The 27,996-nt window shown below is 40.9% G+C and overlaps 1 protein-coding gene across 1 annotated transcript in view; it reads right to left on the bottom strand.

Annotated features, from left to right (window-relative positions):
• The window catches only part of CDK14 (cyclin dependent kinase 14), a 505,722-nt gene that overhangs the window by 391,839 nt on the left and 85,887 nt on the right, over positions 1-27,996 (bottom strand). The window lies entirely within an intron of this gene.

Here is a 27,996-nt window from a genome sequence, read left to right on the forward strand (position 1 = left end):
GTGAAAGCCAAAACAGAGGAAGAGGCTAAAATGCAGCTCACCCTACATGGCTTAATGCACTTACAAAATAACTTCTCTGCTTCACACTGAGTATGGGAAAATCTTAACACAGAACAACAAAATATGCAGGACAACTAATGATCTGAATGCAGCCCCGATTTACAGTCCATGCAGTCCCACTGAATTCAGCAAAGCACTTAGCACACAGTCTCAAGTCTATTCCCATTCTGAAGAAAAGTCTTAAGAACATGTTTGAACTCCATACATATGCCCACATCCCACTGAAGCCAATGAGACTTAAGCATATGTTGAAGTGCTTACTAAATAAAGGAATAGATGTGTTAATGAACTAAGTAATCTTGTCTGGCACAAGCAGCTGCAATGACCGTCAGAAAGCTTGAATGATGTCATGCCATCTCCATAAGATGCTCAAAGCATGAAGTAAGATCTTCAAAAGTTTTTCTTTCCATCATCTACTTCCTAACCCCAGTTACCAATTCCATGTTATAGATCACCTTCGAGTTTGTTAGTTTAGTCTTCTTCACAGCAGATCATCTTTCAGGACCATTTTATGTGAAGAAAGAAAAGCTTCAGCTCCTGGCAGAAGACACAGAAAATGTTTCTCCTAAACAACCAGACTAGACATGAAGGAAATGAGAGACCAGCAACTAGAATAGTTATGTTATGAGAGAAGAAGGTAAAAAAAAGCTAGGTCAGTATTGCAGTTGCAGAAATCAGACATCTATGGAAGAAAAAATATTTACTTGTGCCCTGCAAGTCTATTTAAGATTGAAGGTTTTGATGTAGTAGACTATGAATAATTTGCCTCACAGGATACTAGCCTGAGGAAGTGGCCAGAGATAAGAAGGTGGGGGAAGCACTGATAGTGGACACCTACCACGTACCACGCAGTGCACGTCTGCAGTTATATCTGGTAAAACACTTGGCAAAAACACCAGTGAAAAACCTCTATTGAAGATCTGAGGCCTCAGTGCCCCAAAAGCATGGGCAAGCGGAAGAAGATCAGGACAGCTCAGAACAACACCTCTACATTCTGAGAATCCATACCTAGAAAACAGACAGTTAAAGAGGGCCAGCACTGGTCAAACAGGCATTTCTACACCTAACATTCTGAGCGTGGAAACAAAGCTCCTGCTGAAAAGCTGGTCAACCCAACTGTCTGAAAAACAGCTTCAGAAACCCCGTGTGACACCACCCATTTACTGTTCCAGATACCAGAAAAGAGAGGGATGCCACACAAAAAAATGGGATGTAGGAAGAAAGAGATGAGGAGCAATGAGAAGGAGATTGCAAAAATTCTGGTCTGGCGAAGGGAAAGAGATGGAGGAGGCCAAGAGCAAACAGATTAGGAGTAAGATTAGGGAGAAAATGGTTGGTCTGAGGAAGTAAAGAAGGTGCGATGAAAAGAGAGCATGGTAGTAGGAAAAAAAGAGCACACTATTGGGACTAGCATAGAAGAAATGAACCAGAGAGTGCAAAAAGAACTCAAGAATTAAAGAGACACAAAAAGAAAGATGAGAGAAATGAGAGATTGAAAATGAAATTTGAGCAAAATGGAACAAGCAAGACAGGACTGTATTTTGAAAACCACTGATTTTTATAGTTTTTATTCATATTTCTACATGTATTGTATTTCTCTGGCACAAATGGAAAGGAAAAGGCAGGGAAGAGAATTGAAAAGCAAATTTTGTTGAAATGGTGCCATTATATTGTCTGCCAGTGGCAGACCCAGCACTTATTTCAGGCAGCTGTACGACTTCAGTGTAAACAACTGTTATAAATTAATAAATAAATAATAAATGATTAAACAAACAGTAATAAGTCACCAGGACCAGACAGTTTTCACCCAAGAGTTCTGAAGGAACTCAAATATGGAATTGCAGAACTACTGTCTGTGGTATGCATCTTATCATTCAAATCAGCTTCTGTACCAAGTGACTGGACATAGCTCATGTTATACCAATTTTTTTAAAAGGCTCCAGAGGCAATCCTGGCAATTACAGGCTGGTAAACCTATCTTCAGTACCAGGCAAATTGGTTGAAACTATAGTAAAGAACAAAATAATCAGACACATAGATGAACACAATTTGTTGGGGAAGAGTCCACATGGATTTTTTAAAAGGGAAATCATGCCTCACCAATCTCTTAGAATTATTTGAGGGGGACAACAAATACATGGACAAGGGTGGTCCAGTAGATAATAGTGTATTTGGAGTTTCAGAAAGCTTTTGACAAGGTCTCTCACCAAAGGGTCTTAAGCAAAGTAAGCAGTCATGGGATAAAAGGAAAGATCCTCTAATGGATCAGTAACTGGTTAAAAGACAGGAAGCAAAGGGTAGGAATGAACGGTTCGTTTTCAGAATGGAGAGATGTAAATAGCGGTGTCCCCCAGGCGTCTGTACTGGGACCATTGCTGTTCAACATATTAATAAATGATCTGGAAAAAGGGGTAAACAGTGATGTGGCAAAATTTGCAGACAAGATAAATTTACTCAAGATAGTTAAGTCCAAAGCAGACTGCAAAGAATTACAAAGGGATCTCTCCAAACTGGGTGACTGGGCAACAGGGCAACAGAATGCCAGATGAAATTCAATGCTGATAAATGCAAAGTAATTTAGTTATCACTCAAGACAGATCTTGGCGTCATTGTGGATAGTTCTCTGAAAACATCTGCTCAATATGCAGCGGCAGTCACAAAAAAAAAGCTAACGGAATGTTAGGAACCATTAGAAAAGGGATCAATAAGACGACAGAAAATATCATAATGCCACTATATGAATCCACGGGACGCCCACACCTGGATTACTGCATGCAGTGCTGGTCACCCCATCTCAAAAATGCTGTTAGAATTGGAAAGGATACAGAGAATGGCAATAAAAATTATTAGAGGGATGGAACTGCTTCCATATAAGGAGAAATTTTAAAAAACTGGACCGTTTCAGCTTGGAAAAGAGACGACTAAGGGTGAGGGGGGAGGAATATGATACAGGTATATAAAATTGTGAATAGTGTAGAGAAAGTGAATAAGGAAGTATTATTTACACAAGAACTAGAGGTCACCCAACGAAATTAAAAGGCAGCAGATTTAAAACAAACATAAGGAAGTACTTCTTCGCACAACACGCAGTCAACCTGTGGAACTCGCTGCCAGGGGAAGTTTGAAGGCCAAAAATATAACTGGGTTCAAAAAAGAACAAGATGAATTCATGGAGGCTATTAGCCAAGATGGTCAGAGAGGCAACCCCATGCTCTGGGTGTCCCTACCCTCTGATTGCCAGAAGCTGGGAGTGGATACCTAAGGATGGGGCTCATTCAGTAATTCCCTCTGAAGTGCCTGGCACTGGCCACTGTCAGAAGACAGAATACTAGGCTAGATGGACCATTGGTCTGATCCAGTATGGCCGTTCTTATGTTGTATTTACACTAACAAAGGGAGCTGTGCTGCAAGAGGGCTAACTCCCATGGTCCATTCCTCAGTTGTGACTGAACACAGTTTGGCTACTAGCACAGAACACATTTTGATGCTGTCTGTGGTAACAAACTGTTTTAGCCCAGAGATGAAAGGTGGAACTGGAAAGCCAAATAAAGGTGGGGCTGACAGCCAAATGAAGCATTCAGTCACAACTGAAATTTATCAGCCTACATAACTGGTGTTTCTGGCAGTTTGTGAGCCCTGTGCAGAATTGTTTTAAGAATCTTTTTCTGACCTACTGCTACTTTATCATCAAACAATCTTCAATACACATTAATAAATTGCTTAGGTTTCCAAAAACTATTTGGAAATGTATTAAAAATATTGTGCAACAGCCTTTACGCTCTCATCGTCATAAATTATGCTACCTTTTGGATAGATAATCATACCAGCAGGAGGTTCCACAATGCTACCTGTAATTTGAGAATTACTTTCAAGTGCACTTCAGAGTTAGTTCATAGTGGGGCTAAAACCTTCTGAGCTTTGTGGGCTAAGCAAAAATAGTTATTTACAAAATGCTGTAATGATAAGTGGATGCCTACATAATGCGACAGCTCTAATAGTCAATCAGCTAACTATAAAATCCATGATTTATTAATAAGTGAAAAGAATGGCAGTAAGTTGCTTCTGTTAGTTCATACTATATACAGCTCTGATTCACTTTATAGTGAATTTTCTGTATCATATGGGCTGGGTTGGTCTTTACTCTTCCCACTCTATCTTCCATAATTTGGAAGCTTGCTGAGTACCATTTCTTTTTCCTTCAATCTAATAAAAAGAAATCTGGATCAGTTATGGTCCCTCTGCATCCATATGGATAGAGCCTGCTTTCTACTGGCTTCTAACGATACATTGTCAAGACAGCTGTATTGAATCTGAATCTCCAATTTCTTGTTTTACTTTGACTACTGCAGATGGAATTTTACAAGCGGAATAAAGAATAATGTACTCAATAATTTAAAAAGTTTACCGACATGTGAAACTGTACCAGATGTCCAGCCAGGCACCTAATATGCCAAATAGCCAGAACAACAACTGGACTGACCTAATCTCGGGACCACTGAAAAAATTTATTTCCTTGGTTCTTTTTCCAATTGTAACATTACATAAATTAAGACACTGACCTATAAGAATAAAAGGGGACAAAGATATGCAGATGTATGCATAGAAAGGCAGTGAAGTTATCAAATGGAGAGATAAACAGAATATTGTTCATTTGATTGTGTGGAAAGTTATTCTGAATACACCATGCTGTAAAACTTACTTCACTTACACAAATATTTGCACACAACCATTCCACCTGCATTATCTCTCAGTGTGACATTTTACTTAAAAGTGAAGTACAACTCACTGTAGTACTCACTTCACCAAAAAACTTTGAAATGACTTAACTACAAATTTTAAAAAATGTATTACACAGTTTATGAAGCAATTATTTTGTTTTGTAAGAAGACAATAAAAATCTTTTTGAAATTATGTTCATAGGCTACAGTACCAGAGAACCCTAGGTACTGCTTTTATAGCTCTCCATAAAGTACTTTAAGGTTTGACTTTAGCCCTTAGAAATTTTCAGATCTATATAATGTAACAATTAATCTTATTCAGTTATCTTTCAAAAATTTTCAGGTTAAATAAGATCATGCTGTGACAAAAATCGGGATGCTCTCTGGTGATTGTTAATACACCTGCACGACACTACCATGGTATATCTGTCTCATTAATGGGATTGGATAGTTCACCATAGGGTCTGTCTGGGTAGTAGAGTTAGCCTACCCACCTAGGAAAGGCAAAAGGAGGCCTGTTTTAATAGTCACCTAACAGCTTTCCCTTCAAGATCATAGACAGAATGCCAGAGTGAAGAGCCTTAACGTTTCTAGCCTATTCTTCTTGAGGAGAGCCAAAACCAGTTTCAACAGGTAAGGGTCAGAGTGACAGAACTGGAATGAGGACAGTTATTAACTAAAGTTCAGTGCAAACCACTGCAGTCTAAAATCCTTGGGTAAAAGATATTTAAGCATCATGTCTTGGTCAAAAAAAAACTATTTTCTGAAATGCTGCAAAGACATCTAACAGCAGTAAAATTAAATAAATGTATGTTCTCTTCAATGAAAGACAGCAACAAGAGGTATAAGATCATGTAGCCAATTAATTTTTAATCAAAAGCACTCAATCTTCTCAAACCTACAGCTCCTAAAAGTATGTAATTTTCATATTTGCCACATAGATAGAATTTTGTGTAATCAACAAAAAAAATACAAAGATTAGCTTATTTTCTTATTGACAAGAATTGTTATGAAAGAATGTTAGAAATACAGATTACAAACCCCAGCTTCTTTAGGATGAGCAATATCTCAATATTGACCAATATACTTCCTAATGACAAGAGGTCACCTCACTGAACATTTTTTATTTTCAAATTACATCAAGTCTTACAGCCAATCTCACGCTGGGACTAATCCCAGTTACATCCTATTTCAAAGATATCCCTACCATTTGAGTGGCTGAGAGAAGAAAGTCCAGCTCTCAATTAACTGAAACTTGGCACAGTAAGAAGGGTTCATGTTCAGCACCATAGCCAGTTTAAATATGATGTACATTGAAATCTAGTATCTTTTAATGGACATTTTCTGGATTTCACTTCCCCTTGTTTCTCATTTTGAAGGTATCCACATGAAAGATCTGATTTTCACACCAGCTGTGTTCTTTCCATATTTCAATGGAATAGAGAGAGACTCTCAGAACTGTGATTTTAAAACTAAAAAGATTCTATGCACCAATGTAAGCTATTATGGTTACAAAATTAAAGTCACATTATCTTCACACATCTGTGAGGTAGATGTCAGAAACTAGGAATAGGCTGTATGTTTTAGAGCTAACAGCATCCACATTGCAAAACCATTTGATCTGCCTCTATTCTAACTTCAAACAACTGTTCATCTTTTGAATCACTTTTTCCATATTGGCCATCATAAATCTCCAGAAGAGGATTAATATGTGTAATCAAAAACATTTTCACAGACCAAATCAATTATCTTTATTTCACTGTCCAAGAAGATCAGCTTTGGAAAAAATTTACTGAGTTATGGTTAGCATAACTAACCATTTTGAGCCCTTCAATATGTAGCTAAATAGTAAATGTTCAGGTTAAACAGTTTTAGCACAAGTGTTTAGAGAACTGTATGGATATTTTATCTGATACTCCATGGACAGCTGTGTGTTATAAAGCAATTAAGAGATCACACTCATTCCATACTCTTTGTAGCATTTTTTAAAAATGGTGAGTTTGTGATATAGAAGCTGGAAAATGAGTCACTAAACATCTATTAGATGGGAACAACCATTATTCTTGCTGGGCACAATTCAAACTCAAGACCTCGAGGTGACAGGCTCTACCGCTCATTAGCAGTAGCAAGCAGTATCCAGCCTTCCCTAAGTGCTAATATTACACCTTTGAGAATGAGGCTTGCTTTCTGGAAAGATAAGTTTTACATTAAGTGCTTGCCTTTTTGAAGGTTACCCAGACAGAGCTTTCCCGTTTGAAAACACCAGCAAAATGGCCCACACAGCTCTCAGTCCGATTCATACACACATTACAAAGGAATGGGGCAGCTCCCATTAGCCAAAATGAAAACACTAAATATATAATAAAACAATCTCCACAATATCCACATTTATTTCTAAATACGATGTTGTGCAATATAAAATCATTTCAACAATTATAATTATTCTAAACTCCTCACTCTTTTTCCCCCACCCGCCCCCAGTCAAACAGCAGGTTTGAATCCACAATCTTCAGATCCATAGCTCTGACCTTTTCTACTTCAGCTAAAGGAGTAGTTGGTGGGGAAAACATATTGACATCCCGCTGTGCAGACTAGCCCATAGAAGGGGATATAACATAATTTGCTAATAGGTTAGACAACTATTTGTTGAATAGCACTCAGCTGTTGGGTATCAGATTCCTGGATCTTATCCATGGCTGTAGAAACATTGTGTAGTGTAATGGTTAGAGATAATATAGCCAAATGTAAAGATATCCCTGTTGGGTCATTTGTAGGGCCTGAACCCAGGACTTCTGCCTATAAAAATAAGACAATACCACTTGATCAAAAAGACCATCTCCGTTAGCAGTAGCAGACACAAGACTTGACACGTGGTCAAGACATTAGGAGGAGGAAAGAGCCACAATGTGTTAGTGTAGGTTACATAAGCACACAACTTGGTACAATACTTCTGAAAGGCAGTGTGGCAAAGAGGAATTATACTTTGATCTGTCATGTTAGAAACAGGGTTCTATTGCCAGCTTTACATATAGTGACTTGTGTACCTTCTAAATTACCTTATTTGTAAGACAGGTGAATGAAATACCCCTACCTTAGGGAGACAATTAAGACCTTGGTTAATAATAAGGGTTGTGAAGCGCACAGAAATATTAACAGCATTCAGTGAAAGAGATGGGACTAAAACTCATGGTCTTTTACTTTGCAGCTCAGTTCCCATTTGCCTCAGATTAGAGGGAGTTTGTGGGGGAAGGACAAACTCTCTCAAAAATGTGTAATATTTTGTCAGTTCTGTAGAAATTCATGATGCATCTGTCAAACGCATATGCCTCAAGATGTGTCACATTCGGTAAATCTGATGCGAGCAAGATGGCAGCTAAAACAAGTTTTATACTAGAGTGGAAAGGGAATAAAAGAAGGAATTAATATCTACTTCTTGAGTTGAGAAAGCCTGCCTTTTTAAAAAAAACAAAAACAAAAACTACCTCCCAGTTTTGGAGCATGATTGGTTCCTTGGTGGTTCTGGTATGGTCATATATCAGCAATAGCCAAAAGTGCTTTTTCCCCCCACCTATGCTTGGTTAGAAGGTTGCCCTCTTTCAGATAAGGACCTTATGATAATTATCCATGCTTTGGTCACCTTCATATTAGATTACTGCAGGGGTCCTCAAACTTCATTGCACCATGACCCCCTTCTGACAACAAAAATTACTACACAGCCCCAGGAAAGGGGACCGAAGCCTGAGCTCGCCTGAGGTCCACCACCTTGAGTTGGAGCATAGGCACCGACTTCTGCTCGCACCGGTGGGATGCTCGATCCCCTCTGCCTCCGGCCCCTCCCCAACTCTACCTCTGCCCCACCCTCTCTCGCCCCGACCCCATTCCAACCCCTTCCCCAAAGTACCCACCCCAACTACGCCTCTTCCCTGTCCCTATTCCAACTCCTTCCCCAATTCCCCTTCCTGGCCCCACCACTTCCCCATCTCCTCCCCTGAGCACGCCACGTTCCCGCTCCACCCGCCTCCCTCCTGGAGCTTGCTAGGCCGCCAAACAGCTGGCGGCGGCAAGCGCTGGGAGGGAGGCGGAGGAGCGGGGATGCGGTGCGCTCAGGGGAGGAGGAGAGGGAGGTGAGGTGGGGCAGGAGGGGAGCTTGGCTGCCGGTGGATGCAGAGCACCACTAATTTTTCCCCGTGGGTGCTCCAGCCCCGGAGCAGCCTCAGCGTCGGTGCCTATGAGTAGAGGACCCAAAGCTCAAGCCCCACTGCCCCAGTCATGGGGACCAAAGCCAAAGCCCAAGGGCTTCAGCCCAAGGTAGGGGGCCTGTAATCTGAAGCCCTCGGACTTGGGCTTTGGCCCTGGGCAGTGCGGCTTGGGCTTTGGCCCCGGCCCCCAGCAAGTCTAACACCAGCCATGGCAACCCCATTAAAATGAGATCATGACCCATTTTGGGGTCCCAACCCACAGTTTGAGAACTGCTGGTTTACTGCTCTACTTGGTCTACATCAGACAGCCACTTAAACTTCATCTGGTGAAATACGCAGCCCTGATTATTTAGCAGTGCCCCCCTCAGGGCACATATCACAGCTGTAATCCAGAGATCATGCCTCACCAATCTACTGGAATTCTTTGAGGGGATCAATAAGCATGTGGACAAGGGCGATCCAGTGGATATAGTGTACTTAGATTTTTAGAAAGTCTTTGACAAGGTCCCTCACCAAAGGCTCTTAACCAAAGTAAGCTGTAGTGGGATAAGAAGAAAGGTCCTCTCATGGATTGGTAGCCGGTTAAAAGATAGGAAACAAAAGGTAGGTATAAATGGTCAGTTTTCAGAATGGAGAGAGGTTAATAGTGCTTTCCCCCAGGGGTCTCTACTGGGACCAGTCCTATTCAACATATTCATAAATTATCCGGAAAAAGGGGTAAACAGTGAAGTGGCAAAATTTGCAGATGCAACAAAACTACTCAAGATAGTTAAGTCCCAGGCAGACTGCGAAGAGCTATAAAAGGCTCTCAAAACTGGGTGATTGGCAGTTGAAATTTCCTGTTGATAAATGCAAAGTAATGCACATTGGAAAACAATCCCAACTATACATATAAAATGATGGAGTCTAAATTAGCTTTAACCACTCAAAAAAGAGATCTTTGAGTCATTGTGGATAGTTCTCTGAAATCATCCACTCAATGCGCAGCGGCAGTCAAAAAAGCAAACAGAATGTTGGAATCATTAAGAAAGGGATAAATAATAAGACAGAAAATATCATATTGCCTCTATATAAATCCATGGTATTCCCACATCTTGAATACTGTGTGTAGATGTGGTCACCCCATCTCAAAAAAATATATTGGAATTGGAAAGGGCTCAGAAAAGGGCAACAAAAATTATTAGGGGTATAGAATGGCTTCCGTATGAGGACAGAACAACAAGACTGGGACTTTTCAGCTTGGAAAAGAGACGACTAAGGGGGGATATGATTGAGGTCTATAAAATCATGACTGGTGTAGAGAAAGTAAATAAGGAAGTGCTAGTTACTCCTTCTCATAACACAAAATCTAGGGGTCACCAAATGAAATTAATAGGCAGCAGGTTTAAAACAAAAGGAAGTATTTCTTCACACAATGCACAGTCAACCTGTGGAACTCTTTGCCAGATGATGTTGAGAAAGTCAAGATTATAACAGCGTTCAAAAAAGAACTAGATAAATTCATGGAGGATAGGTCCATCAATGGCTATTAGCCAAGATGGGCAGGGATGGTGTCCCTAGCCTCTCTTTGCCAGAAGCTGTGAATGAGCAACAGGGAATGCATCACTTGATGATTACCTGTTCTGTTCATTCCCTCTGGGACACCTGGCATTGGTCACTGTTGGAAGACAGGATACTGGGCTAGATGGACCTTTGGTCTGACCCGGTAGGGCCGCTCTTATGTTCTTATATGTTGGAGATGGCACTGGCTTCTAATCAATTCCTGGGTTCAATTCAAGGTATCAGTTTTGATCTATAAAGCCCTGTATGATTTGGGTCCTTTGCATTTTAAAAAGACTTTTTTCCTCCTCATGTTTTATCACAGCATTTGAGATAAAGTGACTATCTTTAGTTGCATTCACCTAGGGTAGAAGAGCATTCTCAACAAAGAGCACTGGACTCTGGAATTTGATCCATCTTGTGTGTGCACTAAATCCCTATTTTCCCAGGCTGTCTTAGAGGAAGGGGTGTGATTGAGATAGAGTGATCTGACGAAAAGAGGGGTCTTACAGTAGAACCTCATAGTTAAGAACACGTTGGGAATGGAGGTTCGTAACTCTGAAATGTTCGGAACTCTAAACAAGATGTTGTTCTTTCAAAGGTTTACAACTGAACATTGACTTAATACAGCTTTGAAACTTCTTATGCAGAAGAAAAATGCTGCTTTTCACCATCTTAATTTAAATGAAACAAGCACAGAACCAGCTTCCTTACTTTGTCAAATCTTTTTTTTTAAACTTTCCCTTTATTTTTAATAGTTTACATTTAACACAGTACTGTAGTCTCTGCTATTGCCTGATTGTGTACTTCCAGTTCCAAATGACATGTGTGGTTGACCAGTCAATTCGTAACTCTGGTGTTTGTAACTCTGAGGCTCTACTGTACTTTGGCAGGATGGGAGGAATTTAAGGCCTTATTTTTAATCTTAGGATCAATTTTACCCCCATTTTCAAAAGCCCCACAGAAAGTCGTTGGAAAAACCTATTGCCTCCACTAGCATAGTGCCTCAGTGCAGGGGAACGAAAAGGAGGTATTCTTCTTCCTCAAACCATGTAGCTATCCTGGCTGCTGCTACTATAGTCTTCAGACTGCAGTGACTTCCACCTTACTTGTTCCCCGATACATGGATAGATACACTAGCTCTGCCTGCACTGATTCTTCCACCCCCAACTCTTCCCTTTCACACTTGTGCATGTGGAGCAGGGCTCTGTGAAACCCAGGGAATAGGCACCTTCCATATGGATCCCCTTGCATCCGGCCCTAACTCTCCCCATGCCATTGAACTACATGGATTCTCACTAGAGAGCCATCTATAGCTGCAGATATTAGGGCGGGATTTACCCCTTAATGAGTTAGCTCTTTGTACCTTAAGAATGTTTGCTTATCTGTCCTTCTGGCACTTAAAAAACCCCATAAACTGTAAGCCTGATCAGAGCTTCCCTTATGACTTACCTAAATGTTATATACAGTGGACGATGAAAAATATACTCAAGAACAGCAGTTCTCAACCCGCAGCCTGCAGGCCACGTGTGGCCCAGCTGTGTGCTAAAGGCCACCAGGCTGCGCAGCAGGCTCTGCATGGTGGGGTTCCGGAGCTGCCGACCAGTCCCACAGGGTCCGGGCTCTGACCCACAGGATCACAGTCCGGGGTCAGCATCAGGGCTGTCAGCTGGCCCCACAGAGTTGGGGTCCGGGCTTCCCTTCCGCCCTGCCCACACCCAGGGCTTCATTCCTTGCCCCACTCTGTGGCGGGATCTGTGGGCAGGAGGCGCTGGAGGTACAGGTCTGGGGGCGGCATGCTCTGGTTCTCAACCTATGGTCCAGGTAACACATTCTGGGCCGCATATGCGGCCCATAATGATAAAAAGGTTGAGAACCACTGTTCAAGAAGATTCTGTTAGTGTGGTTTTAATCATTAAAATAGGCATCTAGTTCTGTAGCATAATATTAATTCAACAGGGAAAACCAGTCAATAAAGAAGTCTTTTTTAAGAGATATTCATTCAATCTTTTTAAGAAATCACTGAAAAGAAACTATACACTGTAGATCTAACCATAAAATTTAATTTAAAAAGTATAACCTGTGCTCCCAGTATAACAAAATCAGCTCTCCAGTGGAATGATCTCTCTTTGTGCAATTTGTTCATATCTAGGAATGACAACACCTGATTAACCTGGCAAACAATCTCAATCTCTCTTCCACCCAGGTAAGCATTCTCTATCATATAAGAATTGAGAAGAAATGAAGGTTCTACAAATCTTGGAAAAATTACTCAATTTCCATAGAGCAGACAGATAAAAGATTGCTGGTGAAATCCTGGCCCCACTTACATTAACAGCTAAACTCCCATTAACTTCAACAGGCCAGGATTTCACCCTGAATAGTCAGGATTTTGCTACTATGTAGAACGATGACAATTGCGGTCGGTTTTTTGTTGCTGTTTTATTTGTTTTTAATTTCCAGACATCTAAGCTGGAAAAAAAAGTTCCCAGGTTAATACTTGGAGCCAAAGTTTTTAGTTTATTGGTCATTTATTGTGTGATGTTATAATTAACTAATGTGTTATGTCATATATAATCATTGCATGCTAAATAGAGTTAATTTATAGGATTATAGAAGTAGAAGACTGATCAGTAGTTAAAACGGATAATTATTTATTAGGTATCTAAGTAAGAAAGGCTAAAATGCAAGGCCTATAGGCTGAGCCCTGCAAGATTTTAGCTTAGCTATCTTAGGCCTTGGAGATAAGAAATGCTGATATAAGTAAGTGACCAAAGAATAACCTGAGGCCCCAAGCAGTCACCCTAATTGCCCCACAGACACCCCTCAAAACCTTTGTGCAGGACTACGTACTTCAACCTGCATCACAAAACAGGAAATACATGCTTATCTACCCCTAATATCTTTCAGGAACACATTTCAGAATTCCCAAGCTCAAAATAAAAATCTAAAAATATGCATTATACCAAATTGCTATGCAACTAAAATATGATACAGCAATACATCACCATACTAATGTGTAGCTGCCTTTGTGTTTACATGCTAACTTTGATTATTACAATCCACACACAAGTAATCCCTTTTGTAAATTCTTTCAAAAGAATGTACCCCATCTCATTTTAGACTGGTTTAATACAAGATTATCTTCACACACCACAAAAGACCGTAAGCTACACAAACAACAACATAGCCCCATAGGTTCACCCTTGCTATAAAAATGAACAATATTAGTCTGTATATTTCCTTAGGCTGATCCAGCGCTGTATACTACTCTTGATTTGTCTTAGAAAAATTGAGAGGAAAAGCCACTTTATCTCACTTCCCACAATAGGGCAACGACTTCACAGTGAGTAGAAAACATGAACTGAAGGTTTTATTCTCTGCGAACAGAAAGGCAGTGCAAAATTGGGACCCAAAGCTAAATTATTTCATGTTTTTGAAAAAGGAACTTATTCTTTATGCATACAACAACAATTGCATCTTAAGAATTTAGAATTTATCAGTTGCTAAAATGTCTATTTAATACAGGGTTACTAGTAGTGGCACACAGAGCACCCAGGAGCACTCATCATGGCGTTAGGTCCTGCACAAACGGAACACGATGACTTTCCCGGCCCCAAAGAGCTTACAATCTAAGTACAAGACAAGTGACAATAGATGGATACACACAGGTGGGGAACTGCAAAGAAACAGTTTGACAGCATTGGAAGCATGATAGGCAGTAGTCTCAACCAGGGCTTAAATTCTCAGAGATTATTTCCTGGAGTCCCCCATACCCCCAACATGCTGTAAAAATTCCAGGGCCCAGCACAGGGCAGGGGTGAGGGGAAGGCCCTCAGGGCTCTAGCCACTGGGTGCGGTGCAGTTCTGCCCTACAGCAGGGCGGTGGGGCTAGGGGCTTCTGCCCTGTGAGAGGGGGTGCTGGGGCTCCTCCTGCGTTTGAAAATATTTACCGGAGCTCTGCTCCAGACACCTCCAGCAAGAGGTGGCTCAGCTTCCTCAAATCTTTCTCTGCCACATGAGCATAGTGCTGCTGGAGCACTCCAGGGCATTGCTCCAGCACTTCAAAAACAGACTCAGCATGCTCTCTGCTTGCCAGCTCCAAACCCGGCTGCCCCATGCACATATACACTGCCGACCCTGCATGGGACTTGCAGTCTGCCAGGCGGCTGGGCTCCCTGCCTCCATGCATTACAACTCTTACCAGGACTGGTAGGAGGCTGGGGCTACACACTGGGGAAGCAGTGGCATGTGCAAGCCAGTCTGGTGGCATCTGCCAGAGCTTCAAGGATACCGGCTCAGCTCAGTTGGGATTAATACCTCTGCTCTCCCTCGTCCATATAGGCTCCTTCAGGGCACCTTCCCCACCCCGCCCCTCCCTCTAGCTCTGCTAGGCCACAGGGCCATCCCCTGCCATACACCCCCCACCCCCCACACACACACACAAAAATTGCCCTATCTCCTACTCCTTTGGTATGCCACATTTTACTTTGTGTGCTTTGGCATTACATTAAAAACAGTGACAAATAAATTACCAGGACCCTGCTGCCAAGTTGCTCTGACTTGCGTTTGACCTCAGCTTCATGGCATTAAGAACAGCCTCACAAATGAAGCACCTAGTGTTAAGAAATATTTCAGGTTTTTTTTTAGCAGGGATGAAAGAAAAGTGTTCCAGACCTCATGGTATTATCCCAAACATTAGATGTTAGAACTGATAAGCCAGATGCTTAAAGTAAGAACTAGATATTTATCTTCAAGGGTTTTTAAACTAACATCACACTCAACCCCTATTCTCCTAACAGCGCCCTTTGAAGACAATGGGATTCTTGCCTTCATGAGAAGTTTTGGGTCAAGCCTTTCACTGGATCAAGCCTTCAAGCTGTGAGAGCCAACGGGCTGGAGTGGGGAGTTGGGCCCAGCCTCGCTCAACAGGAGTCACGACTGTGGGGTGAGCTCACTCTTCGGAGACACCTCTTTGTATCAACCAGGGTAAAGACAGCAACCCACCCCTCAACACACACACGCACACAAGTGCAGGACCTGACACCAAACCCAGAGCCTGGACTCCTCTTGTATGGGCCTGGGGAACCCGCCCCCACTCTGCACACCCAGTCTCCCCCAAGAATATTTTCACCAACTGCCTGTGCTCAGCACACCACACCAGAGGCCAAACCTTTGTCAAACCAGGGCTGGCTGCAGAATTATCACAGAATGGGTGTGTTTCTTGGGCGAGGGGGGGAGGTGGAAGGTCCTAAAAGGATCAGTTCTTGTTTCTTTGTTAAATAACATTTTTATCAATGACCTAGAAGGAAAAAAAATCATCACTAATACAGTTTGCAGATGAGACAAAACTGGAGGAGAAGTAAATAATGAAGAGGACCGGTCACTGATACAAAGTGATCTGGATTGCTTGGTAAGCTGGGTGCAAGCAAACAATGTGTGTTTTAATATGGTCAAATGTAAATATCTCTCTAGAAACCAAGAATGTAGGCCACACTTACACAAGAGGGGTCTCTATCTTGGGAAGCATGGACTCAAACAGATTTGAGGGTTGTGGGTGATAATTAGCTGCACATGAGCTCCCAGTGTGACACTGTGGCCAAAAGGGCTAATGAGATCCTTGGATGCCTTAAACAGGGGAGTCTCGGGTAGAGAGTAGAGAGGTTACTTTAGCTCTGTTTTTGTCACTGGTGCGATCACTGCTGAAATACTGTGTCCAGTTCTTGATGTGCACAATTCAAGATCGATTTGGATATACTAGAGAGGGTTCAAAGAAGAGCCACGAGACCGATTAAACTACTTGAAAACATGCCATATAGTAATAAACTCAAGGAGATCAGTCTACTTAACAAAACAGAGGGTTAAGGGATGATTTGATTACAGTCTATAAGTACTTACATAGGAAACAAACATTTGATAATGGGCTCTTCAGTCTAGCAGAGAAAGGTATAACATGATCCAAAGACTGGAAGTTTAATCTAGACAAATTCAGACTAGAAATAAGGTATACATTTGTTAATGGTGAAAGTATTTAACCATTGGAACAACTTACGAAGGGTCGTGGTGGATTCTCCATCACTGACCATTTTTAAAATTGAGATTGGATTCTAAAATATATGCTCTAGGAATTATTTTGGGGAAGTTCAATGGCCTGTTTTATACAGGAGGCCAGACTAAATGATCATTGGTCTCTTCCGGACTTCAAATCTATTAAATTAATCTATGAAAGCTTTTTTGTAGGCATCACAACAAAGGAGAGTTTCAAAGAGGAATTATTTATTTATTTTATGAGTGAACTTCTTTTTCTCCTTTCCCTTTGGGTAAATGAGGACATTGGAACAGGAGCTGAAAAATGATATGGGAAAGGCAAGTGGACTGAACAGTGAAAAGAGAATGAGAGAAGGGAAGTTTGGTGTGTTATCTATTGTAGATCTGTACAGCTATCCCTAAAAAATAATGAAATTATATGTATAACTTGATTATTATTATTATAATGTATTATTTGTACTACCATAGCACCTAGGAGCCATAGTCACTGTACATGCATCGTTAGCTTGACACACAATATCATTCCCATAACTATTGTTTCTCATACTAAGTATATAATCCAACGTTAAATTACAGTAACCTGTCTTCAACCACCAAGTTTAGCAACAAGCCACTTATCCTTCTAAAGAGCAGAGAAAGTGCCTCCCACACAACACTGGGTAGGCTTTACTTGAGCATTTATGTAAGGGAGCAGTATGACTGCTCAGAGCTCCGGTACGAAACTGTGGAAAAACCTGAGTGTCTCTGGATTAAGTTTAGAAGTGTGTGCAACAAGAGTGATGTAGTGGTGGGAGTCTGCTATAGACCACCGGACCAGGGGGATGAGGTGGATGAGGCTTTCTTCCGGCAACTCACGGAAGCTACTAGATCGCATGCCCTGATTCTCATGGGTGACTTTAATTTTCCTGATATCTGCTGGGAGAGCAATACAGCGGTGCATAGACAATCCAGGAAGTTTTTGGAAAGCGTAGGGGACAATTTCCTGGTGCAAGTGCTAGGGGAGCCAACTAGGGGGGGCGCTTTTCTTGACCTGCTGCTCACAAACCGGGTAGAATTAGTGGGGGAAGCAAAAGTGGATGGGAATCTGGGAGGCAGTGACCATGAGTTGGTTGAGTTCAGGATCCTGACGCAGGGAAGAAAGGTAAGCAGCAGGATACGGACCCTGGACTTCAGGAAAGCAGACTGACTCCCTCAGGGAACAGATGGCCAGGATCCCCTGGGGGACTAACATGAAGGGGAAGGGAGTCCAGGAGAGCTGGCTGTATTTCAAGGAATCCCTGTTGAGGTTACAGGGACAAACCATTCCGATGAGTCGAAAGAATAGTAAATATGGCAGGCGACCAGCTTGGCTTAATGGTGAAATCCTAGCGGATCTTAAACATAAAAAAGAAGCTTACAAGAAGTGGAAGGTTGGACATATGACCAGGGAAGAGTATAAAAATATTGCTCGGGCATGTAGGAAAGATATCAGGAGGGCCAAATCGCACCTGGAGCTGCAGCTAGCAAGAGATGTCAAGAGTAACAAGAAGGGTTTCTTCAGGTATGTTGGCAACAAGAAGAAAGCCAAGGAAAGTGTGGGCCCCTTACTGAATGAGGGAGGCAACCTAGTGACAGAGGATGTGGAAAAAGCTAATGTACTCAATGCTTTTTTTGCCTCTGTTTTCACTAACAAGGTCAGCTCCCAGACTGCTGTGCTGGGCATCACAAAATGGGGAAGAGATGGCCAGCCCTCTGTAGAGACAGAGGTGGTTAGGGACTATTTAGAAAAGCTGGACGTGCACAAGTCCATGGGGCCGGACGAATTGCATCCGAGAGTGCTGAAGGAATTGGCGGCTGTGATTGCAGAGCCCTTGGCCATTATCTTTGAAAACTCGTGGCGAACGGGGGAAGTCCCGGATGACTGGAAAAAGGCTAATGTAGTGCCCATCTTTAAAAAAGGGAAGAAGGAGGATCCTGGGAACTACAGGCCAGTCAGCCTCACCTCAGTCCCTGGAAAAATCATGGAGCAGGTCCTCAAAGAATCAATCCTGAAGCACTTAGAGGAGAGGAAAGTGATCAGGAACAGTCAGCATGGATTCACCAAGGGAAGGTCATGCCTGACTAATCTAATCGCCTTTTATGATGAGATTACTGGTTCTGTGGATGAAGGGAAAGCAGTGGATGTATTGTTTCTTGACTTTAGCAAAGCTTTTGACACGGTCTCCCACAGCATTCTTGTCAGCAAGTTAAGGAAGTATGGGCTGGATGAATGCACTATAAGGTGGGTAGAAAGCTGGCTAGATTGTCGGGCTCAACGGGTAGTGATCAATGGCTCCATGTCTAGTTGGCAGCCGGTGTCAAGTGGAGTGCCCCAGGGGTCGGTCCTGGGGCCCGTTTTGTTCAATATCTTCAGAAATGATCTGGAGGATGGTGTGGATTGCACTCTCAGCAAATTTGCGGATGATACTAAACTGGGAGGAGTGGTAGATACGCTGGAGGGGAGGGATAGGATACAGAAGGACCTAGACAAATTGGAGGATTGGGCCAAAAGAAATCTGATGAGGTTCAATAAGGATAAGTGCAGGGTCCTGCACTTAGGATGGAAGAATCCAATGCACCGCTACAGACTAGGGACCGAATGGCTAGGCAGCAGTTCTGCGGAAAAGGACCTAGGGGTGACAGTGGACGAGAAGCTGGATATGAGTCAGCAGTGTGCCCTTGTTGCCAAGAAGGCCAATGGCATTTTGGGATGTATAAGTAGGGGCATAGCGAGCAGATCGAGGGACGTGATCGTTCCCCTCTATTCGACACTGGTGAGGCCTCATCTGGAGTACTGTGTCCAGTTTTGGGCCCCACACTACAAGAAGGATGTGGATAAATTGGAAAGAGTCCAGCGAAGGGCAACAAAAATGATTAGGGGTCTAGAGCACATGACTTATGAGAAGATGCTGAGGGAGCTGGGATTGTTTAGTCTGCAGAAGAGAAGAATGAGGGGGGATTTGATAGCTGCTTTCAACTACCTGAAAGGGGGTTCCAAAGAGGATGGCTCTAGACTGTTCTCAATGGTAGCAGATGACAGAACGAGGAGTAATGGTCTCAAGTTGCAATGGGGGAGGTTTAGATTGGATATTAGGAAAAACTTTTTCACTAAGAGGGTGGTGAAACACTGGAATGCGTTACCTAGGGAGGTGGTAGAATCTCCTTCCTTACAGGTTTTTAAGGTCAGGCTTGACAAAGCCCTGGCTGGGATGATTTAACTGGGACTTGGTCCTGCTTTGAGCAGGGGGTTGGACTAGATGACCTTCTGGGGTCCCTTCCAACCCTGATATTCTATGATTCTATGATTTCTCTTCCAAATTCAAAGATGGCCTCAATACAAGTATTGGGCCCAGTCTTGCAAAGGGATCCACACGCAAGGACCCTTACTTTTTGGGAGGAGAAAGAGGCTACACTTAAGGATCCCTTTTCCAGATCAGAACCAAAAAAAAAAAACAACCTCTCATCAAAACATAAACTTTAGTTTGCCCTTGAAATGCTACAGGGAAAATGCAACTGAAAAGTTCTGCTGAGGAAAGGGTTTGATAACTTCAGAAATGCAAATGCTGTTGGATAGCTCTTGAGATGTGATCCCCTCATAACCTTGGCTTTCTTTGAGGGAAAATTTATGCACGAGTTGTTCTGGCATATGCATGGGGCCAACCATTATTTTGACAAATAATGACTGTGACACAAATAATTTTGTAATCCTTTTACAGCTTTTTACATTGAGGGTTTGTGTGTATAATAAGATGAAGAAAGATGTGGGAATATTTTAAAAGGATGAAGGGAAGCAAGCTGGTTACTAAACAGATAAAATTAGAGGTACTAAAACTCAGGCTAGCAAGAATAAAAATCCATCTAAATACTCCACTGAGGCCACACACAAAACAAACAGCACGACTTACAAATGTCTTAAATTAACTTTTAAACCTCCCATGTCTATCTTAGGTACTAATATGGCCTCCATTACTAAACTATCTGAGTGCCTCATCCCAACCCTGTGAGGTCAGCAAGTACTATTATCCCCATTTTACAGATGGGAACCTGAGGCAGGGACAGGCCTATGGTCACACAGAGTCCATGGCAGGGCAGGGAACCTCCCAAGTCCTAGACTAGCTGAGTAACCACAGCCTCCTCCCCCAGCCCCCCCCCCCCCCCAAAAAAAAAAAACAGAAAACAGTGATTGGCTTTAAAATCATGATTCTAAAAAATACACTGTCATGTTTTCAGCCTTTTCTTTGCAATCATGACAGTGACACACTGCTTCTCACATGAGCACTTCATTACAGGAGCTGGGGCTTTAAGAAAAATACCAAATAAAGTGAGACTCACAATAAAATCATGAGTTGGAAACACTGGATGCCCAGTGGAAGAATGGGGGTTAGACAGAAGGTAAACCAGCTGAAGAGGAATTTAGTAGATGCAAGGGACATCGTTTTCACAGCTAAAAGCTTATAATCCTTTTTTATTTTAACAACATTTTATTTAATATTCTAATAGAAGGAGGAGGATCTTTTTCAGTTATTACCAACTACTCCCATAACCCCAGTCTGCCATCCCCAATTGAACATAATGGATAGAAGGTTATTTTTAGTCACATTCAGCTGAGCACCACTGGAATGCTGTACCCAGCTGGGACTTAACCAGGAAGGTCCAGCCAGCCAATTAAATTGTAATTCAGACAAACCCTGTCCAAAACCAGTGTTTGCAACCTTAATATTTTATTCAATGTAGTGGTTTTGGATGTAATTTCTTACTTTTAAAAAAATGAAGAAAACCAATTCTATCATGTGGAAACCTACTGACACCAACTTGGTTCATCAGCAGGGTTTGGACCTTTAGATCCAAAGCACCACCTTCTATCACTTGAATTAATGGAATAAGTGGTAGCAGTAGTAGGTTGTCATCTTTTATGTGGACTAGCATTAGAAGGGGATGACACACACTCTGCTAGTGGGTTTCACAGCTTTTTGCTGACAGCTGAGGAAGGTAGAGACTCAGAACTCCTGGGATCAATTCCTGTTTCTGGAGGAAAGTGAGCACTAGTGATTAGACTCTTCTCTGCCCGGTGACCCGGATACTCTCTGATTCTGTGACAAGCACCCCCAGCACCTCCTGATCCCGAGAGGAGCAACTGCAGGAAAAGTTCTCCTCAGCTGCTGCAATTGTGGATGGAGCATGCTCAGTCACTCTGTAGGGCTGGCGCATGCACACACTGTTTGACCTGTAGGGACTGAGTGGCTGGAGCATGCTCAATGAACATGGAATCTGACATTTTAGCTGCCAAACTCTAACGAGTCTGTACTGAGCATGTGCAAACAAACTTTTTCAGAGACTCATAACTTTTGGAAAAAAATTATGGGGATGGCAAAAGGCATATTCCTGGCACTAGGGCAAGCCCTGAGTTTGGGGCTTGCTAAAATTTCTCAGTAAAACAGTAAGAATTTTTTTAACATGGGAAAAGCAACATATTTCTCCCTAATTTTGTTTTCAGCAACAGCTTAATCATTTTAACTGAAGCTTTAATTTAAAAAAAAAAATTAGCCCAACTCAGACACTCACCATAGATGATTTCAGCATAAACGGTTTAAGTTCAACACAGAAAAAGACAAGTGAGAACAGCTTCTTACCATTATAAGGGGGCAGGCAACCTGAACTACAGGGTGACTACTAGCTCCACCCATAATGAATAAGCAAACGTCACTCTTAAAAATGATTGTGCTCCTGCTTCTGCTACAGCACGAGTAGTAACGACAGGCTGCTACACCTCCCTGTCAGCGCATCTGAGCAATTCATAGATCCATGGGTCACTCCAGCCTCCATTTCCCCCTACCCAGGGAATGGCCCTCCAGAGAGAGCTTGGCTGTACAGCCCACACAGGCGAACAGGCCTCACTACATGGCCCCTCTGCTTCCTAATGAGTCCTCCTGCTCTGCAGTGGAACTACAGCAGCTCTGTCAAATTTTTGACCCTCCATGAACTTGAGGAGGAAAGGGGTGGGGGGGAGAGACCAGAATATCGAACACAGGGAGGAAGGGGGAGTCCAGGATTCCACTCACTGTATAGGAAAGGATGCCCTTTGAATAATACCAGCCCTGAAAAAGGGCCATATCCATTTTCCTGTTGATATATTTCTGCTTTAAACAAGCGCAAAAACTTAAATAACCCATATCATGATTTTTTGACAGGCCTATTTACTGTCTGTATATTTAAACATCCAGCAAATGAAGGTCAACTAATTCAAATTCATCTTTGAAAAGTAAAGTGTAGCTTAACGTTGCTTCACTAAGGACCATTTTTAACATGATTACTAGCAAAGCTGTCAGAAGCGTATACAAACATCTGAAATAAATTCTTGGCTTACACCAGTGTAGTCAGACTATCATTATCCTATTTTTTCTCGTCCATCTTACTAGCAGGCATCTATCACACAATGAACGAGGCAGTCTTCCAACCCCATAATGCAGAATATTAGGCAAGCACTGTACACTGCCATTCCCTACACTAGCTCAATGGAAATTCTAGAAGTTACATGAGCTTTGAGGTTTTGTGAGGTGTGTGGAAAGGGATTACTAGAAAAGGGCATTAAGTCTTTATATAATTCCCAGGATGAGAATATAGGTGTCAGAGTTGGCGCATTATGTTTGATATGATCACATACTTCAAGCTTGTGCTAAATCAATATTAAAACATCTGCCTTTATTCAGCTAAACTCAAGCTCAACTTTTGGAGGTGAAAGGGCAAACTACCATTAGATATTGAATTATGTAATATGCCTCCATCGCACATAGTCTAGGAACAACATCCATCAAATGCATCCCTGGGGTCGTTTTCCAGAAATATCCATGTACATTTTTAATTGCTGCTTTTCATTCCACACCCAGGTAATATAAACAACATTAGAATGCCCTTTATCAAATAGCTATTCTTTTACCAGAGCCTCAAAATGTAGCTATTCATTGCATCAAAACAATATAAAAAGAATTAAAGGAATTAACATTTCTACATTTCCATAACATACCCTAATATGCTGTGTAGACAATATGAGACAGGGAAACCTAATATTAGGTTAAATATTCTATTAGCAATTATCTTATACACAATGTATTTAAACCATTAAGTTACAATAAAATATACATTAAGCAGAACATTTCAGAGGTACATAAACATATAGATATAAACAAAGCAAATAAACTAGAGTTTCTTCTAGATGAAGCCATACCTGGAGGTGTGCATTGATAAACCGAATCATGAAAACGCATGCAGAGGTACAGAAAACCTAAGGAATAAAAGGTACTGTGCAGTGCTGATCAGTAAAACCAAATTCTTATTTCTTAAGCTGTAAGCATCTTGCAAATGTACAATTTTCAGTTCATTATCAAATATCATAGAAGCAATAAGGGCCTGATCCAATACCCACTGAAGTCAATGGAAAGACTGCAATCAATGTCAGTGGATTTGGATCAAGCCCTAACTACAGAAGTTTCCTCTTTGGCAAACCATTTAACTTTTTCAGTTAACATGATCATATGTGGAGATACTATCCATTTGTATTAATGTAATAAAGAAAAAAGAATTAAGCTTTTATTAATAAAAAGCAGAAACATGTTGCACCCTCAACAAATGAGCATACTTTTATTCCACTGAGAAAAGTAGCAAAATATTAATAGTACATCAAATCTGTTAATTTCACATGTTTACTTACAATGATACAGTACTGGACTGCTCTAACAGGCAGCCAAAATGTGGCTGAATTCAGTGAATTTGTTAGGTTTTTGGTTACTCAGACAAACAATTTTTTAATATAACATAATTTTATATTGTTAAACAGGAACCAAAAAAAATCCTATTTCTGCAATCAAGAGGACACTGGAAATTGAAACAGAGTATTTTTCCCATCCATACTGCACCCATGCAATGACCTGTCAATGCAAGAACTTTAATTCCTCGTGGCATAATATAATAGCATTCTAATAACACTACATAAGCATTTTGTCATTATTAATGAATTTAGTATTCATTGTAACAGGAGAGGTCATAACAATGTCATTTGTTGATATTATGGATGTCTTATGTAGTGTCCTGCCATAGTAATTTCCACTGGATTTCAACAACAGTTTAAAATGCTACAGGCATTCACTGAACCACAAATTACATACAATTAGCATATTCAAATGTGGACAAGAATACTTTCTGGGCAAAAAAGGATTTGAATACAAGCTTAGCACCATTTTCATAAGTGTGCGGATACTAAAAATCCTAAACAAACAAGAGAACTACATGTTAAAGCAAAAGACTAGGACCCAATATTCTTTTTCTCTCTCTCCCACCCCATCCCTAGGAATGAAGGTATGGGGGGGTGCATAGGTGTACGTGTTGGCAATGTTCACTGTGGAAAAATGGCTTTGCCAGATAATTATGAAATGGTATTCTGAGTAGAGCTTGTAGCAAAGTAACTCAGATTCTAACAACTAACAGAAATTCAGTATGAAAAGTAAGGGCCGATGCTTTTAGAGCAGGAGAATCCTATCCCAATGTTTCTGTAGCAAAGGGACAATCATAAAGCCTATTGTAACAAGGAAGTTTTTTACAATATTTTCTGATCCTCAAGAGGCTTCTGACAGCTCTACTTCCAGAAGCCACAAGTTTAAGAAAGTAAATTTACTTTGGGCTCATCAGAAAAAAACCCTATAAAATCAACATTGGTATCAATATACTCAAGTATTTCTCCGGCCTCTATCACCACAGTGTCTGAGCACCTCGCTAACATTAATGAATTTACCCTCACAATGTATCTGAGAGATAGGGAAGTATGATCCCTCTCTCTCCCTCCCTCCCTCCCTCCCTCTCACACACACACACACACACACAGATGGGAAACTGAGGCCAGCTATTTACTTTTTTCCCAAGATCTCACAGCACAGGAACAGTGTAGCTGAGCTGGAACAAAAGCCGGATCTCCTGAGTTCCAGTCCAACGCTTTCAACACAAAACCAAAGATTTGATGTTTCTATTTAGCCCTGGCCTTCTACACAAATTATATTAAACTGTTTGATGTGATGAGCTCCAGTAACAACAATTCCTTCTCTTACTCTATAATGTGTTTCACTCAATGCAATGAATGTCCTTAGGGTTTTAAAGTTTTCTATTAAACAGTCTGAATTTTCCTTGGTTTAACATTAGCTTCAGACCATTATTACTAACATTTCTAATAAATACACATTTCAGGTTCTTCACCCCACATTTCCTCCCACCTTTTCTTTCATTCACTGCTTATTATTTAAGATCATTTGTAAAAAGAGAGCATAGGAGACAGTTGCATTAAAATATTTTAACAAATTATTTTATCTTACTAAATGCTGAATTGCTACTGATCAAGAAGTAATCATTGCTATAGAAACATTTACAATACATTAAATTCTAAGAATTCATTTATGCTACAATTTTTGAACACTTAAGAGCAAATGTATCATAATACTCTCAGATAGCTCTCAAAGAAATGTAATCATCTTATTATATCAATGCTTGGTCATTTTTCAATAGCTACTATACGGTGGTCTGCCTGTGTTTCTGTTATAATCTGTCTTTTTAAGAGGTTTATAATTTAGCTGTAAAAAAATTACAGTGAAATTTTACACGATAATTCTCAGCCAGGAAATTTGTTTTTCATATGGGTGTAGAAGAGGAGCATTATGGTTAACTGAAATTAGGTCTGTCTGCTTAGATCAGTAGGTGGGTCCATGCGTGTGCACACACTATACCACTTGTTTTTTCAGAGATTTCTCTATTTGCTCAGGCAAAAAAGTGACCAAACCCTACAGGCATCTAAAATTATATTTTAAAAAACAACTGAAAATGGCAAGATGTAATGGCCATCTGCCTTTGAATTGATACATACAACACATAAGTCTATGGAACTATATTACAAATTAACACAATACATGCTATATGCTCTTAATTAACTATTAACTTCTCTATAGTAAAATAGATTACAACACAACACTTTCTGTGTTGCCATTGTATCATCTGAATGGTTCTGTAGCAGCACATAATGCAGTTTTAAGGCAACACATCTTGGACGTGGCATCTAGTGTGTTTAAGTATTGCAAACCTGCACCTAATCACAGAGCATGATTCAAATTGGAAACGTCTGACTTTTCTTCCTTTTTTTCAATTTAAATTAGATGTCAAAGATACTTTTATCATTATTTGTATTTATTTCTATTTGTGCTTTGAATCTCTGAGGAAAGCACCAAGCACTCCTCATCCTCCTAAAATGCTCAACACTGGATCAAAACAACAGTGAAATGTTGTCAGATGTCTAGCTTAACCCTGATGAACTGCAAAAGGCAGATGAAAGACCTCAACTGTATAGTGACTGATTTGAACGTAGGTATTGTGTCTTCATGATTAGTAATGACGATCAGAACAGAAACTTTTAATATATTGTCTTCAGTCACAAAGAACTGGCAACAGGGGCGATGATTAATACACCCAATTGATTTACAAAGTGTAATGGTATCTGAGAGGAAGACAAATAGAAACTCATTCCATTTGACTCCAGGGTCTCATCTGACTCATAATTGAGATCATCACTCCTATTCTTATTGGAGCACTTTATAACACCAACACACTAGTCCCATTCCATATATTTTATGCATGTAAAACGAAGTGTAAGAAACAGATATATTGATTTCAGGGGTGGGGTGCTACTAGCACAAAATATTTTAAACAAGGTGATAGTAGCACAACCTTGGTGAGAAAGTTTACCAGAGAGAGCGAGCATATGAATAGCAATAACTAAGCCAAACCCACAATGAATATTCTAGTCATCTTCAGCAAAAGATACATCAGACATTAGCCTCTTTACTGCATTTTGACCCATCATCTATATCTTCATGTACAGCATGGTGTTAATTTTAAACCAGTAAGAATTTAAACCTGTACACGGGTCCACTACATGCAGCAAATGACTGGCTTCTTCAAGAATAAGCACCATCAGTGGGGAGATTATAAAAGAATGCTCTATTTTTTTTAGCACCCACTTCCACACTACTTTATATGTAGCGACAGCTAAAGCACTCCAAGTATAAATATACATGTTTCCTAGATCCTCAAAATACTTTCCACAACACATTATGTGTATTGTATAACACACTACTCCCTTTCCACTGATAAAAGTTAAAAAAAAAAAATCTCTGATATTCCCATAAAATCATAGTTTAATACAACTCACACCCTATCACATTTTTTTAAAAGGCTTCTAATTGATTTTGCTATTGGCCAAAGCCCACACACTTGGGAGGTATTCTCAGCCTTTTGAGCACACTTACATACAGTTTAAGGACAATAACCACCCTGTAGCATCCGTAAGAATCTATGAAAAGGATTAGCTACCAATCCATCTATTAAGG

Source organism: Chelonia mydas, chromosome 2, assembly GCF_015237465.2.
Source record: "Chelonia mydas isolate rCheMyd1 chromosome 2, rCheMyd1.pri.v2, whole genome shotgun sequence".
In the NCBI taxonomy this organism is placed as follows: Eukaryota; Metazoa; Chordata; order Testudines; family Cheloniidae; genus Chelonia; species Chelonia mydas.